The sequence below is a fragment of the Magnolia sinica genome, chromosome 1, assembly GCF_029962835.1.
Source record: "Magnolia sinica isolate HGM2019 chromosome 1, MsV1, whole genome shotgun sequence".
NCBI classification, from domain to species: domain Eukaryota; kingdom Viridiplantae; phylum Streptophyta; class Magnoliopsida; order Magnoliales; family Magnoliaceae; genus Magnolia; species Magnolia sinica.
This window is the reverse complement of record NC_080573.1, coordinates 46702500-46716609: the sequence shown is the minus strand read 5'-3', so window position 1 is coordinate 46716609 and position 14110 is coordinate 46702500. Positions and strand designations below refer to the sequence as shown.

At 39.3% G+C, this 14110-nt stretch overlaps 1 long non-coding RNA gene across 1 annotated transcript; it reads right to left on the bottom strand.

Moving 5' to 3' along the window:
* Positions 1-376: 376 nt before the first annotated feature.
* LOC131248046 (uncharacterized) lies at positions 377-4261 on the bottom strand. The gene is made up of 3 exons (XR_009172125.1): positions 4173-4261; positions 3896-3980; positions 377-808 (listed from the first exon to the last, which is right to left on the bottom strand). It is a non-coding gene; the product is annotated as an uncharacterized LOC131248046 (long non-coding RNA).
* Positions 4262-14110: the final 9849 nt, after the last annotated feature.

The following is a 14110-nucleotide window of genomic DNA, read 5'->3' as shown; positions in this document are numbered from 1 at the left end:
TAATCTGGAGCACGTCCGTCGCTATTGGTGAGGTAGCTAAAGGTATTGCTACGGATTATATCCATAGCAATTGATACCAATAGGTACGGATCATATCCGTAGCAATAGATACCAATAGCTACGAATTATATCCATAACAATACCTTTAGCTACCCCACCAATAGCGATGGACGTGCTACGGATTATATCTGTAGCAAAAGATACCTATAGCTACGGATTATATGCATAGCAATATATATCAATAGCTACGGACAATATCCGTAGCAATAGACAATAGCTACGGACAAAAGCCGTAGCTATAGCTATGGATTATATTCGTAGCTATTTTTTAAAAAATTGTAATAATACGACCTGTTTCCATTGCAAGAACCTGCTGTGATTGATAACTCATCTAAGCTTAATGCTGATAAAAATAGTACATAAAATGCAATCAGAAAAAAAAATGATGCATTTATTACAAATAGCAATCAAATCATACATCCTACATTCACATTTCTAAATAAACAATACTTCACTTTGCTCAACCTATCATAAGAATTACAACTAAGGCGTGCCCTCATGTGTAAGAAACAAATACACTCCAACACAGTAAACACCCTCCATATGCATTCAATAATGCTCACATTTTTATAGAATTTTCTTCCTTTAGATGGTCAATTTCAGCAAATGCAGAAGATAGAGCTTCTTCTTTCCTTAAAACTGCAGATGTAACTTCTGTGGACTTCGACACAAGATCACTTTCAAGTTTTGAAAACCTTCCCTTGAGAAAATGAATTTCATCCTTCACTGACTTCTTTAGCTTGTCAGTCTGTATAAAACAGCATTTGTAGACACAATCAAATAAGCATGCCTTTGTACACATCTCAAAAGGAAGAAAGACAAAAAAAAAACTTATATATGAAAAAATAAAAAATGTACCTACAAATCTTCTAAACTATGGCAAAATCCAACATGAGTAATGTGTTTAAACCTAGAATGGACTTTTAAACTCAAAACTCCAACTCAAAATACTAAAATACGTGACTTACAATAAAAAGTAAACTTACTATTTATAGACGATATCCATTCCTACAAGACTTTGTGGTTTTCTGCCAAAAGTAGTAATAGCCCAATTTGGTTATATGGGTCTTGGAATAATGTTGGTGACAAATCCACCTTGTATATTAATATTATCATATTGTGTTAGGACATGACTGTAAAAATGAGATAAATCCAAATCTCAAATAATCTATGCTATAAGAGATAGTGGAGATGGAAATAGATGCATTGTGATACTTGAGTTCAAGTATGCTTGCCAACAAAGCAAGATTTTCTTTTTCGTTGCTATGTGATTGGGCTACATTATTACATTAATCGGGTTCGGGTTCGGGATTGGGTTTAGGTTTAGGTTTTCAAGTTTAGGTTAGGGAGTTGAGATTAGGATTAGGCGTAGGTCTAGGTTTAAGGATATGAGAATACATTTAGATTTTAGGTTATAAATTTTGGTTATAGGTTTAGGTTTAGGTTTTAGGTTTAGGTTAAGGTTAGGTTATAGGTTATAAGTTTTGGTTATAGGTTATAGGTTAAGGTTTAGGTTATAGGTTTTGGTTTAGGTTAAGGTTATAGGTTTAGGTTTAGGTTAAGGTTTAGGTTTAGGTTATAGGTTTAGGTTAAGGTTTAGGTTTAGGTTATAGGTTATAGTATATAGGTTATAGCTTTAGGGAATTGAGAATAGGTTAAGGTTTAGGTTTAGGAAATCGGGTTCAGGTTCGGGATTGGGTTTTCAAGTTTTGGTTTAAGTTTAGGTTATGGAGTTGAGATTAGGATTAGGTGTAGGTTTAGGTTTAGGGATTTGAGAATACATTTAGGTTTTAGGTTTAGGTTTAAGTTTTAGGCTTAGGTTTAGGTTAGGTTATAGGTTAAGGTTTAGGTTTAGGAAATCAAGTTCGGGTTTATGTTTGGGTTTTCAAGTTTAGGTTTAGGTTAAGGAGTTGTGATTAGGATTAGGTGTAGGTTTAGGTTTAGGGATTTGAGAATACATTTAGGTTTTAGGTTTAGGTTAAGGTTATAAGTTTAGGTTTAGGTTTAATTCATAGGTTATAGCTTTAGGGAAATGAGAATAGGTTAAGGTTTAGGTTTAGGAAATCTGGTTCGGGTTCAGGATCGGGTTTAGGTTTGGGTTTTCAAGTTTAGGTTTAGGTTAGGGAGTTAAGATTAGGATTAGGTGTAGGTTTAGGTTTAGAGATTTGAGAATACATTTAGGTTTTAGGTTTAGGTTTAGGTTATAGGTTTAGGTTAAGGTTAAGGTTGGGTTATAGGTTATAAGTTCAGGTTATAGGTTATAGGTTAAGGTTTAGGTCCTAGGTTTTGGTTTTGGTTTAGGTTATAGGTTTAGGTTTAGGTTATAGGTTTAAGTTAAGTTTTAGCTTAAGGTTTAGGTTTAGGTTATAGGTTATAGCTTTAGGGAATTGAGAATAGGTTAAGGTTTAGGTTTAGGAAATCGGGTTCGGGTTCAGGATCTGGTTTAGGTTTTGGTTTTCAAGTTTAGGTTTAGGTTTAGGTTAGGGAGTTGAGATTAGGATTAGGTGTAGGTTTAGGTTTAGGGATTTAAGAATACATTTAGGTTTTAGGTTTAAGTTTAGGTTTTAAGCTTAGGTTTAGGTTATAGGTTTATGTTATAGGTTTAGGTTAAGGTTTAGGGAATTGAGAATAGGTTAAGGTTTAGGTTTAGGAAATCAGGTTCGGGTTCGGGTTCAGGTTTAGGTTTGGGTTTTCAAGTTTAGGTTTAGGTTAAGGAGTTGTGATTAGGATTAGGTGTAGGTTTAGGTTTAGGGATTTGAGAATACATTTAGGTTTAAGGTTCACGTTTTAGGTTTAGGTTTAGGTTTAAGTCATAGGTTATAGCTTTAGGGAAATGAGAATAGGTTAAGGTTTAGGTTTAGGAAATTGGGTTCGGGTTCGGGATCGGGTTTAGGTTTGGGTTTTCAAGTTTAGATTTAGGTTTAGGTTAGGGAGTTGAGATTAGGATTAGGTGTAGGTTTAGGTTTAGGGATTTGAGAATACATTTAGGTTTTAGGTTTAGGTTTAGGTTATAGGTTTAAGTTAAGGTTAAGGTTAGGTTTTAGGTTATAAGTTCAGGTTATAGGTTATAGGTTAAGGTTTAGGTCCTAGGTTTTGGTTTAGGTTAAGGTTGTAGATTTTGGTTTAGGCTATAGGTTTAGGTTTAGGTTTAGGTTAAGGTTTAGGTTATAAGCTATAGCTTTAGGGAATTGAGAATAGGTTAAGGTTTAGGAAATCGGGTTTGGGATCGGGTTTAGGTTTGGGTTTTCAAGTTTAGGTTTAGGTTTAGGTTAGGGAGTTGAGATTAGGATTAGGTGAAGGTTTTGGTTTAGGTTAGGGAGTTGAGATTAGGATTAGGTGTAGGTTTAGGTTAGGTTATAGGTTTTAGGTTTAGGTTTAGGTTATTGGTTATAGGTTATAGGTTCAAGTTTAGGTTATAGGTTAAGGTTTAGCTTTAGGTTATAGGTTTAGGGTGTGGTTTAGTTTAAGGGTGTGGTCCCTGCAAATACAGATATAAACACGGCCTGTCCAAATGGCCATCATGGTCATAACAGCGGTTCCCACCTCCCACGGACTCCCGCTCAACATTCGGATAGCTCTGACGTACATCCGGATCTGCTTCATCAATTTCAAGATAATATATAAACATGAGCCTGTCCAAATGGCCAGGCCACCCATATTGCTGTGCATAGAAAATGGACAGCTTCATCATGGTCATAACAGCGGTTCCCACCTTTCAGGGACCCCCGCTTAACATCTGGATAGCTCCGACACACATCCGGATCTACTTCATCAATTTCGAGATAATTTATAAACATGTCAATAAATCATTTAGTATGAAGGAAAGAAGACTCACCAATTTAGCTAGCAAGGAGAGAAAGTGTGAGTGCTTGGAATGTCGCCATTTCTTTTAATAATGGATGCATATTCCACAATGCAATCTAAGAATGAGTAAGTTTTTTAGTTTCTCCGACAATGCATATGGGCACAGATTTACATATAAAGATTTTAAAGATTGTAAAACAGAGTAAATGATTTTATTAACTTCCAAGTATCAATTAAGAAGAAAAATGTAAATGATGATGGGAAAGAAATCTCGATATATTAAATTATTGAAGGACAATGAGACATACCAAGACTACAGGTGCCCAGAGTAAGATAACTGCACCAATGTTGTACCTAGCTGCATTGACATAACAAAAAAAATTATACGAATGAAATGACAAAAAATGACGAAAGCTTGTATGGGTAACACATCATATATGCCAATGTACCAAAAAAAGAAGTGGAGGTAGATGCAAATTCTTACATTTGGGCCCACGTAAATACTTGGAATTGGTTTCCTGTTGGAATCCATTTCCACCAAAAGAGACATTTAAAAAAAAAATCAACAAATCAAGCCAATGTTTACACTAAATAGAAAAATAAACAAGATGTGTTATGCAAGCTTGCAGCTCATACATTTTCTTTCAAATTCATAGGTTAGAATCTCGGTCATACCATATAAGTCTTGTGAGAATGTGAGTTTTGCACGTATAGTATGTTCAGATCCACCAACAATCTGAAATATTTCACCTCTGCGCTAAATCATTAGTATTATGAAACAATAAAAACACTTTAAAAATGATAAAATCATATGTATATTGGACCCAAGACTCCTCTAAACTACATAATGCCTACTACATAAGATATTAACGATAGAAATTTATTTTTTATTATTTCTTATGGTGTGGTCCACTTAGACCTTTAATCTACATAATTTTTTAGCTCATCCACTGAAATTATATATCAGAATTGATGGGAGGTTTAGATCAAACACATATATTCCAATGGGCCCCATGGAGTCCCTTAAGCACCATCGATATCTAATAAGGTTATGGTGAGAGGTAGGTTTTAGCTACAGATAATTAACTTTTAGCTACGGATTAAGTCTGTAGCAAATACAGCTAAGGTTTATATCTGTAGCAAAAAATAAACATTTTCTGTATCCTTTGCCCCTTTTTCTGGTAGTGTATGTATATGATCGGCCTGCCATTTGGATGCACCGATCGACAGATATGATTAGAAGTCTGTTCAACGGTCACCGATAGTCGATCGGGGCCGTGGCTATATGGATATGAGTAGGAAAATATCCTTAATCCACGAGTAAAGTTTGGTCATAAATCGACGGTCCGAAATTCTTAACTTTGTATAAGAGTGGACAACCCAATTCACTTAAGTTTCAGTTCATTCTTTTAGGGTATTTGCACTTCTCATGCACTCGTCCTTTAGCTTAAGTTGAGCGGTTCTGGATACCACCTACGTCCGACTCCCGTGATGGACGTCAAGCCCAATAAGATGGATATTATTCTATAGTTTTGGAACTAGTGGCCCACTAACGAGCAGTCTAGAGCTTGTTTGGAAAATCGGGGCATTTTTGGAATGAATCTGGTAGTGAGATTTCTCGTGGGCCATGATTAGGGTTCAGATTAACTATGTTCATAGTGTGGCTTATTTATAACTAGTGAAGGTGGAGATTTGGTCATGATTACTCTAAACCGTAGGTTTTAAGCTAAAAGAGTAACGGGGTTGATTTGGTCTATTATTCAAGATACGGGCCTTATCTGACTCGGCCCTGGTTAGATCTTTAATTTAGTCATGATTGTCTTAATTAGTTTAGCAATGGGTCAATTAGATTTTAGGTCCTATGTGAGTAAATCATGGGGCTACACCTGACGTTCAAGTGATCGGGTGAATTCGTTGGCTTCCTACGGTTGATCAATCAGACTGGTGCGGTTCTTTACTAGTACCACCCCTGTATAATCTAACATTGAGTGCTAATAGTCATTAAGTGATATTATAAGTTAATTAATAAAAAAGAATTTCAAAGATTTTTTTGGAAATCCAAGACAGTGAAAATCCAGGATATTACAATCCATGCGCTTGAGGTCGTGGCGCATGACTCCTTGGGCATGTCTGTTGATGTCGGGTGGTCTAACTTGTCGATGTGGCTGCTGAGGTGGCCCTAAAATGTCTTGTGGATGACCCTTGCTATTGGGACTATGGTGGAGGTCGTTGATACAGTTGTCAAAATTTTCATGGCGATCCTTGTGGATACGACGAAGATGAGCTCAATGAATATTTATGTTGAAGAGTACAATGGAGATTCTCGGTGCATGGATGGCGGCACATGCTATGTAGGTGGCCAGTAGACTCGCTGAGGTGTGGGTCCTTGAATCTGTGGTTGGCAGAGACGAGGCGATTGTTGATGTTGAAGCACTGATGCTCCTTGAGTCCATAAATATAGCAGTTGTCGAGGTGAAAATGAAAACCATAATGGAGTTGAGGCGCTCGACATAGATGTGCAATGTGATCTTCATATCCTTAGTTGTAATAGGCTAACGCATGATCTCGGTCGGGTCTAACTCTTTTACTAATTATGTCATACTTAATAACTTACCAAGGCTTAAAGATCTCCTAAGACTTAGTTACTTACTCGCAATTAATCTGTTCCCAAGGGCATCGGGTACAGGTGTTTATGATGGAGTGTTGTGACTTGTATTGCTCAGATATAGTCTACTATTGATTGGACAATGAATTGTTTTTTATTTTTTTAGTACGTTGAAGATTTTATAGAATTGCAAGGAAGATTAGATGGTCTAAAAGACTTACACATGAAGGTTAAGAGAATAAGAGTTGTGATATGTACCGAGGTTGTAGTGCAAAAAATTTCAGATTCTGAGGATATTGTTCATGCCAATGTTGCTGGTATTTTTAGATATCAGATTGGTTTAAAACTTTTTATAACGATGCATCTATTAGTTTATTATAACTCTTTAAATCGATAAATTAGGTCTGCCCAGAAGAAGACGATTTCTAACTAGTATACACATACATTAAAATCGGTATAAGAGAAACCTAGAATTATAATTTTGTATTATTTTTCTATAAAACTATACTTGTTAATATACTACTAAAATTTTGAATCGCCTTAAATGGAGTTATAATTAATTAGTTATGATTTTTATAATTTAAGTATTTTCTACTTACTATTGCTATCCAACTTATCGTAGTAGGCTAAAAATTCTTAAAAATTCCTTAGGATCCAATTTTGAGCTGTTAGTTCAATTCCAAACCTAAATAATATCATATTTGATGTCATACAGATACAAAGGGTTTCCTAAGTTCATATATATATTTCTTTTCATCATAAAAGCAAAGAATCCTATATTTGGATCTCTAATTCAATATCTATCATAGGCCCTCAAATTGATTCTTGCCTAGGCTTAATCTAACAATTAGTGTAACATATATCAAAGGTCCTCATGAGAATCTATAACCTAAGCTCTGATACCAATCTGTCCACCCCGAAATTTGGTACCCGAGTTGGCTAGGCCCGAACCCGAATTCCAGAACTGTGAGTTGTATTTAAACAAAATATACATCGCAACTCACATTATTTTCATGCATTTTCAAAGCAATCAGAGCAAGTAAAAGGATAATAATCATTGTCATTAAATAATGTTCACTAATCAATCCTTGAATCTTTAATTACATTGATAAAAACTAATAATAATAACAAAATGCATTAAATTTTAAGAAATCTTCAAATAAACAAAAGAAAAAGTTTTCAATCTTGTCCAATTGGCTCTTCATACATAGACCCTACAAAATAATATATAAGAGTGTGAGTGTGACGGCTCATAGGGTCACATCATTCCTAAAATTGAAAATTCTACTTTAACATTAATACAACTCAATAAAATAAATATGATCAATTATGAGTATTGAATCGGCATGTTACATGACAACAATAACAATTTATTTTTCATAATATCAAAATAAGATAATACAGTCATCTAAAATCCTTTTTGGTTTAATCCAGGGCAGAACACTCATGTGTATTGATCCTTTTAAGGAATGACCTTCGACAAAACACTGGTGTTGATCCTTTTAGGGAATGACCCTTGGCAAAGCACCTGGTAAATAGACTTTTAGGATAAATACCCAGGGCAGAGTACCCATGTGTGCATATTTTTTAGGAAATCACCTAGAGCAGAATACCCATGCCAATCCTTTTGGGAATGACCCTGGGCATAACACCCATAACAACTTGATCATTTCTAGGGTAGAGCACCCATAACTTACTCATATTTAAAAGAAGATAGCAATAATCAATTGAATTAATTTCACATATTAATAATCAAATAAATGCATTTTATTTTACGTGCACTCAAAATCAAATAACTTGAATCAATAATATGAAATAATAATCAATGGAAATTAAAGTACATACTAATGTAGGCTTTTCAACCGGGAAGATCACCTACCTGATTTAGTGTGACATATTACATGTATGTCTGGACTAGGCGAGAAGATCTAAGATCGATACAAATGCAGTCCATTTGGCCCAATTAGATCAAGTTTAACTCAATTCAACACAACACCATTTGGACTAGTAGCACTCGGTAAATATTTTCAATGTAAACGATGTCATCCTTACACAAATCATACATGCTGCTTTATTAAGACCTACACTAAGGTTTCTAATTCTTTAATATTAAAATATAAGAAAATAATACGTTAAATCACTAAGTTGACTCAGTGAGTCAGTGAGTCGACTCGAATCAAGGCTACTCTAACATACGAGGTCAATGGATGGAGAATAGAAACTTAGCTCATAAATGACTCTAAGTCAGAATCTGGAATCAGTTCGGATGATCGGACCAGTGGGTCATCGGGTTGACTCGCCGAGTTAACTCGATGAACTACCTGCTTCTCTTTCTTCCTTTTATCTTTCTCTGTAAGACCCGTATCCTAAGCCGTACCGTTCCGTATGCTTCCGTGACCCTACCGGTCAAATTCCGGCAATCCTTGACTTGTAACCGATATTTTCGTGTAATCCTAAGCTGAGACCTGTATGCCAAAGTCAGCTCGAACCGAGACCTATATCTTGGCGACCGCGCTGTTGCCGCGGTTCCAACGCCTCAACTCACGCACCGACCCAATACCCAGGCTAGAAGATGTTGGTTTGCGTTTATTCGAAGAAACACCGCGCGTTGCGAATCTCGAGGGAATCTCTACAATAAGTCCCATCAATCAACCATAAATGCATCCCTTATCCAAGTACAACCACCCCACTCCTCCTTTTCTCACAAGTCAAACCTCTCTCTCCCTCACCATTCCTTCTTTAAAAAATTTCAAACTAAACCATCCCTCTTTTACCCATTTTTTAAACCAACCCATACCTCATTAATTACACTTACCACTCCATCCATCACTCTTAATATTCTTTTTCTCTCATTTACTCAAACAATCTCCCAAGCAACCCAAACTCTCACACGTCTAAGCTCCTCTCTCTCCCAAGCCAAGTGTGACCCACTTTCCCCACCCCTCTCATCTCTCATCTCCATCATCCAAACCCCATCATCCACCGTCCAAGGTGAAGGCAAGGAGCTTAGGAGCCCAAGGGATCAAGGAGAAGGCAAAGAGGTGGGTGATCTACCGTTGATCTCAAATTTTGGGGCCACTTGTTGTGGGACCCACACGATGTATGCACTGTTTAAGGGAGGGCCCATTAGTGGCGGGGTCCCTCCCCTTTCACGTCTCTCTCTCTCTCTCTCTCTCTCTCTCCCTTTCTTTCTTTATATGATATTTGATGATGAAGGGGTGAGTGTGGTCCACCTTGAATCACATATTCATGTAGGACCCATTGGATGAATGTGTTGGATCTACGTCATCCAGCCCATTAGCGGGCTCGAATGGAAGGGAAAACATAAGTATCAGGTCGATTCAAATCAGGTGGGCCACGTTCATGTGGGACCCACCATGATGCCGTGTTTGTCCCAGTAGTCCAACGTCTCTGGACACTGGACGTGAGGTAGGGGCAGCTAACATGGAGTGTGTGCGCTGATATGGGGGTGTACTAACGAGCTAACCAAATGGTGGGCCACTCATGCAGGCCCCATCTTGATGCATCTAGTTAATCCAAGCCGTCCATCCCTTTCCTCCGATCATTTTAGGCGTTGAGCCGAAAGTCAAACCCAATCTAGGGTTCTGGCGGGCCATAGTTTAGCAAAAGGTGGTTTTTACCGTTGAAACCCACCCCTGATGGTTGTATGCAATGAAATACCTTGAATATTAGACTTGTTTGGTCCGTCTCGGGCTGTGGAATTCAATGGGTGGGGTGGATTTCGTTGTTATGGGCCCCACCTAGGAAAATCTGTAGAAAAATAGATTTTTTTTATAAATAAATAAAATAAGCAGCAGCGTTGTTGCTGCTACTGACAGAAGGCGCAGGCAGTGCTTGCGCTGGCTGCCTGGCGGATGACCGGCTGGGCCTCATGGCTCCAGTTGTGGGCCCCCATCGTGATGCGTTTCGAACATCAACACCTTGCATTTGATGGGTCCCCTTTGTCCATGGGATGTCCCCAAAAATCAGCTGTAAACGGAACTCAGGTGGGCCAAACCATCTAAAATCATGTGAAGGCATGCCTAAAACATATAAAATCATTTAGTGGGGCCTACCTGAGTTTTGGATGTGACTGAAACTTGGTCTGGACCCTCAGCCAGGTGGGACACACATAATGGGTGGGCTGGATCTGTGGACCACATCACGGTGGCCCCCCTGACCGTGACCCTATGAATCGACTGGATGACAAATAAATATTACAGTGGGTCCCTTGGTCCGCATGACCTTACGAATAGGTTGTATGGAAAATAAGCAATACGGTGGGCTCCCTTGGACCACGGGACCTTATGAATAGATTGGATGAAAATAAACATTAAGGTGGGCCCCCTGGTCCACGTGACCTTACCAACAGGTCAGATGATAAATAAATATTATAGTGGGCCCTAGGCCCATGTGATCCTATGAACAGTTTGGTTGGAAAACAAACATTACAGTGGCCCCAAGGTCTGTGTGACCTTATACACATATTGGATGGAAAATAAACGTTTATGGTGGGCCCACACGGGACCCACTGATGTATGTTTTGTATCCACATTGTTCATTTATTTTGTGGGGTCCACCCTATTTATGTGCCCCAAATATGGGCCACCCAAGGCAAGTCCACCGTGATGAGTGTGTCGGACCCTCTGTCCTTCTAATTTTGCCAATCATGGGCTGCCATATGAGGCCCATGTGACTAGGCCTATTTTGATGTATTTATGGGCCGTCCATTGAGGCCCACTTTGATTTGTATAAGGCCATTAGTTGAGGCCCATCTTAATGTATTCATGGTCGCCCACTAAGGCCCACTTTGATATATATGAGACCATGGTTTGAGGCCCATTTGATGTATTGAAGGCCCATGGGTTGAGGCCCAATGGGTTGTACATGAGGTCCATTACAACGTGATTCTACCATGGTTCATGTGTTGACTATTGTAATGGGCTACGCCTCGAGAGTAATGATGGTTTGACGTCCACATTGAATGGATAATGTTGGTTGAATGTCCGTATTATAACTCTCCCTAAGGCCTACTAATAGGCCCATACTTGTAGTAAGTAGGCCGTCTAAGCCCATCTCCATTATACACAGAGACCATCTCTTTATATATGTTTAATATAGATCCATGATTCTTGATCATAGGCATCATATGTATGCCTGATATGAGGAGTGACCGATCATAGCATATGCCTTTGGGCAGACTGTTTATGGGCTCCCTGATAAGCGGAGTTGCCCCATATAAGTGCATGGTACACGCAGGACTGTTGCATGACTGGTAGTGTGACTCATGCACTTGCATTTGTGTGATTGTAGTTACTGTATGCCCTAGTGACATCAGGGCCATAGCCTCCACAGACACATCATGGATGGCAGGATTGGATATAAAAAATATTTGGTTCTAGCATACGGGCGCCATAGATGTCCCTGGGTGAAAATCTCTAAACCCGATGGTACCAGAGGATGACTCCAACGTCAAGACCGAGTGGATACACGAGCGCGCGAGGGCCGTATACTAGTAGGCCGCATCTCCCACTCTATCATGGTCGGTTGGAAAGGGGTGTGACCTTACCCGCCTGAGTGAGGGGGCAATTTCTAAGTTGAGTTTGACCAGCTTGAGGAATCGGTCCGCTATCGACGAGCTGGGCCCGATATTGGCAGGCGGATAGTGAGGTCTCCTACACCCTCCCAGTTGTGCGTCCGGATAGGGGCGGCAAGCTGGCATAGAGTGTACTTGACCCCAGTGATTATCTAGACTGAGAACCGCACTGATTTGATGCTCTAATGAGGAGCTGCATTGATATGTGGATGAGGATTGACATGCTTGACTTACATTGCGCATTGCATGGCCTTGATGTGGCTGATCGCATTCATATCTTGCACCGCATAGCCTTGGTACAGCTGATTGCATTCATGTACTCATCACCATGATTCCGCATTACTTTGACCTTGCATTCTGAGCACGCTTATATTGCGCACACACTTACCCACCCTCTAAGCTTTCTATAAGCTTATGCACGATTGATGCGTGCAGGTGACGCCAGGACGTAGCCGTAGCTTCGCCACTATTGGAGTGTACAGTCGAGCTTCTGGAGTTTTTGTTACTTTCAGTATATTGTATTTCCCTTACATACGCCTTGTACTCAAAGTTTTGATCATAGTGGATTTTGTGATGACGTTCTTGTGGTTATTGTTCGTGGGTTATGCTTTTGTTATGCTCATTACGAATCAAATGATATTAGAAATCCTCCTTGTGGGATCCCAGGATCGAAACCTGGTAAATGGGTACCGGGAGCCAAGAATGGGGTTCTACGGAGGCTGTTAGCCCGGATTCGGCGATCAGAAATTTTATGTGAGCCCGATTTTCGAGTTCGGGGCGTGACATTCTCTTTTCTTCCTTTTATAACTCTATTCTTTTCTTCTCTGATCTCTCTCAATGTTACTCTTTCGATCCTCTCTCTTGTTGATGGAATGACCGATTTTTGGCATCGTAAAGAAGACAAGGGTCGTTAATGGCGGATTTGCAACCAGTGAATTTTCTTTTGTTCCGAGGTTGATGGATGATGTAGATTGGTGTGTGAAAGCTTGTAAGTGCATGACAATGAAGGTCCAGTGGGTTTTTGCTAGTGGGTTCATGGTTTAAAAGTTCCACACATTAAAGGCTGTCGACGTGATCTTCTTAGAGCATTTTATGGTGTTGAGGATAATCTCAATGAATTTTGAACAGCCTAGATGTTGTAATGTGAGAATGATAGAGAAAGAAGTGGGCAGTTTGGATCGAGGTGGGTGCAGGACCCACCATGTCTGTGGAAGGAGAAGGAAGAGAGAGAGTCCAGCAGAGAGTGAGAGAGGTACCGCAAAAGAAGTTTTTTGTAAAAAAATAAATTTATTATTAATGAGACAATGGGCCCCACCGATATGTTCAAGAAAAATCTACGCCGTTCATCTATCTTATTGGATGATGTTGGGACATGGGCCAAGAAATGAGATAGATTTAAGGCTTAAGTGGGCCACACAAATGGAAAGAGTGAGATTTTGTTACCACTGTGTAAAAAAATAAACGAGTTATTACAGGTGGATAGCCCAATCATCGATCCCGACCCTTCGTTTGGTTAAAACCACTCCACAAGGGATGCGGAATAGCTACTTACGGCGAGAATCGCTACTAAGTGATGTCACCAAGTTTTGTGGGCACATGATGTATGTCTTGTCACTACGCCAAACTGTGAAAAAAGGACATGATGCATGTCTTGTCACTACACCAAACTGTGAAAAAAGGACGGTCCAAAATCGTCTCAAATGACCAAAAAGGATGGTCATGGACCGTCGTAAGGGCCATCAAATTTTGACGTGTCGTATTACTTAAAGGACGGTCGGAAACCGTCATTCTTATTGACGAAAAAAGGACGGTCATGGACCGTCTCTTACGAGCCTTTAAAGGACAGCCATCGACAGTCCTTTTTAAGAATAGTCATGGACCGTCCTTAAAAAGGACTGTCATAGACCGTCTCTGATGAGCCTTCAAAGGACATGGACCGTCCTTAAAAAGGACTGTCATGGACCATCTCTTATGGTCATTCAAAGGACGGCTATGGACCGTCTCTTATGAGCCTTCAAAGGACGGCCACAAACCGTCCTTAAAAA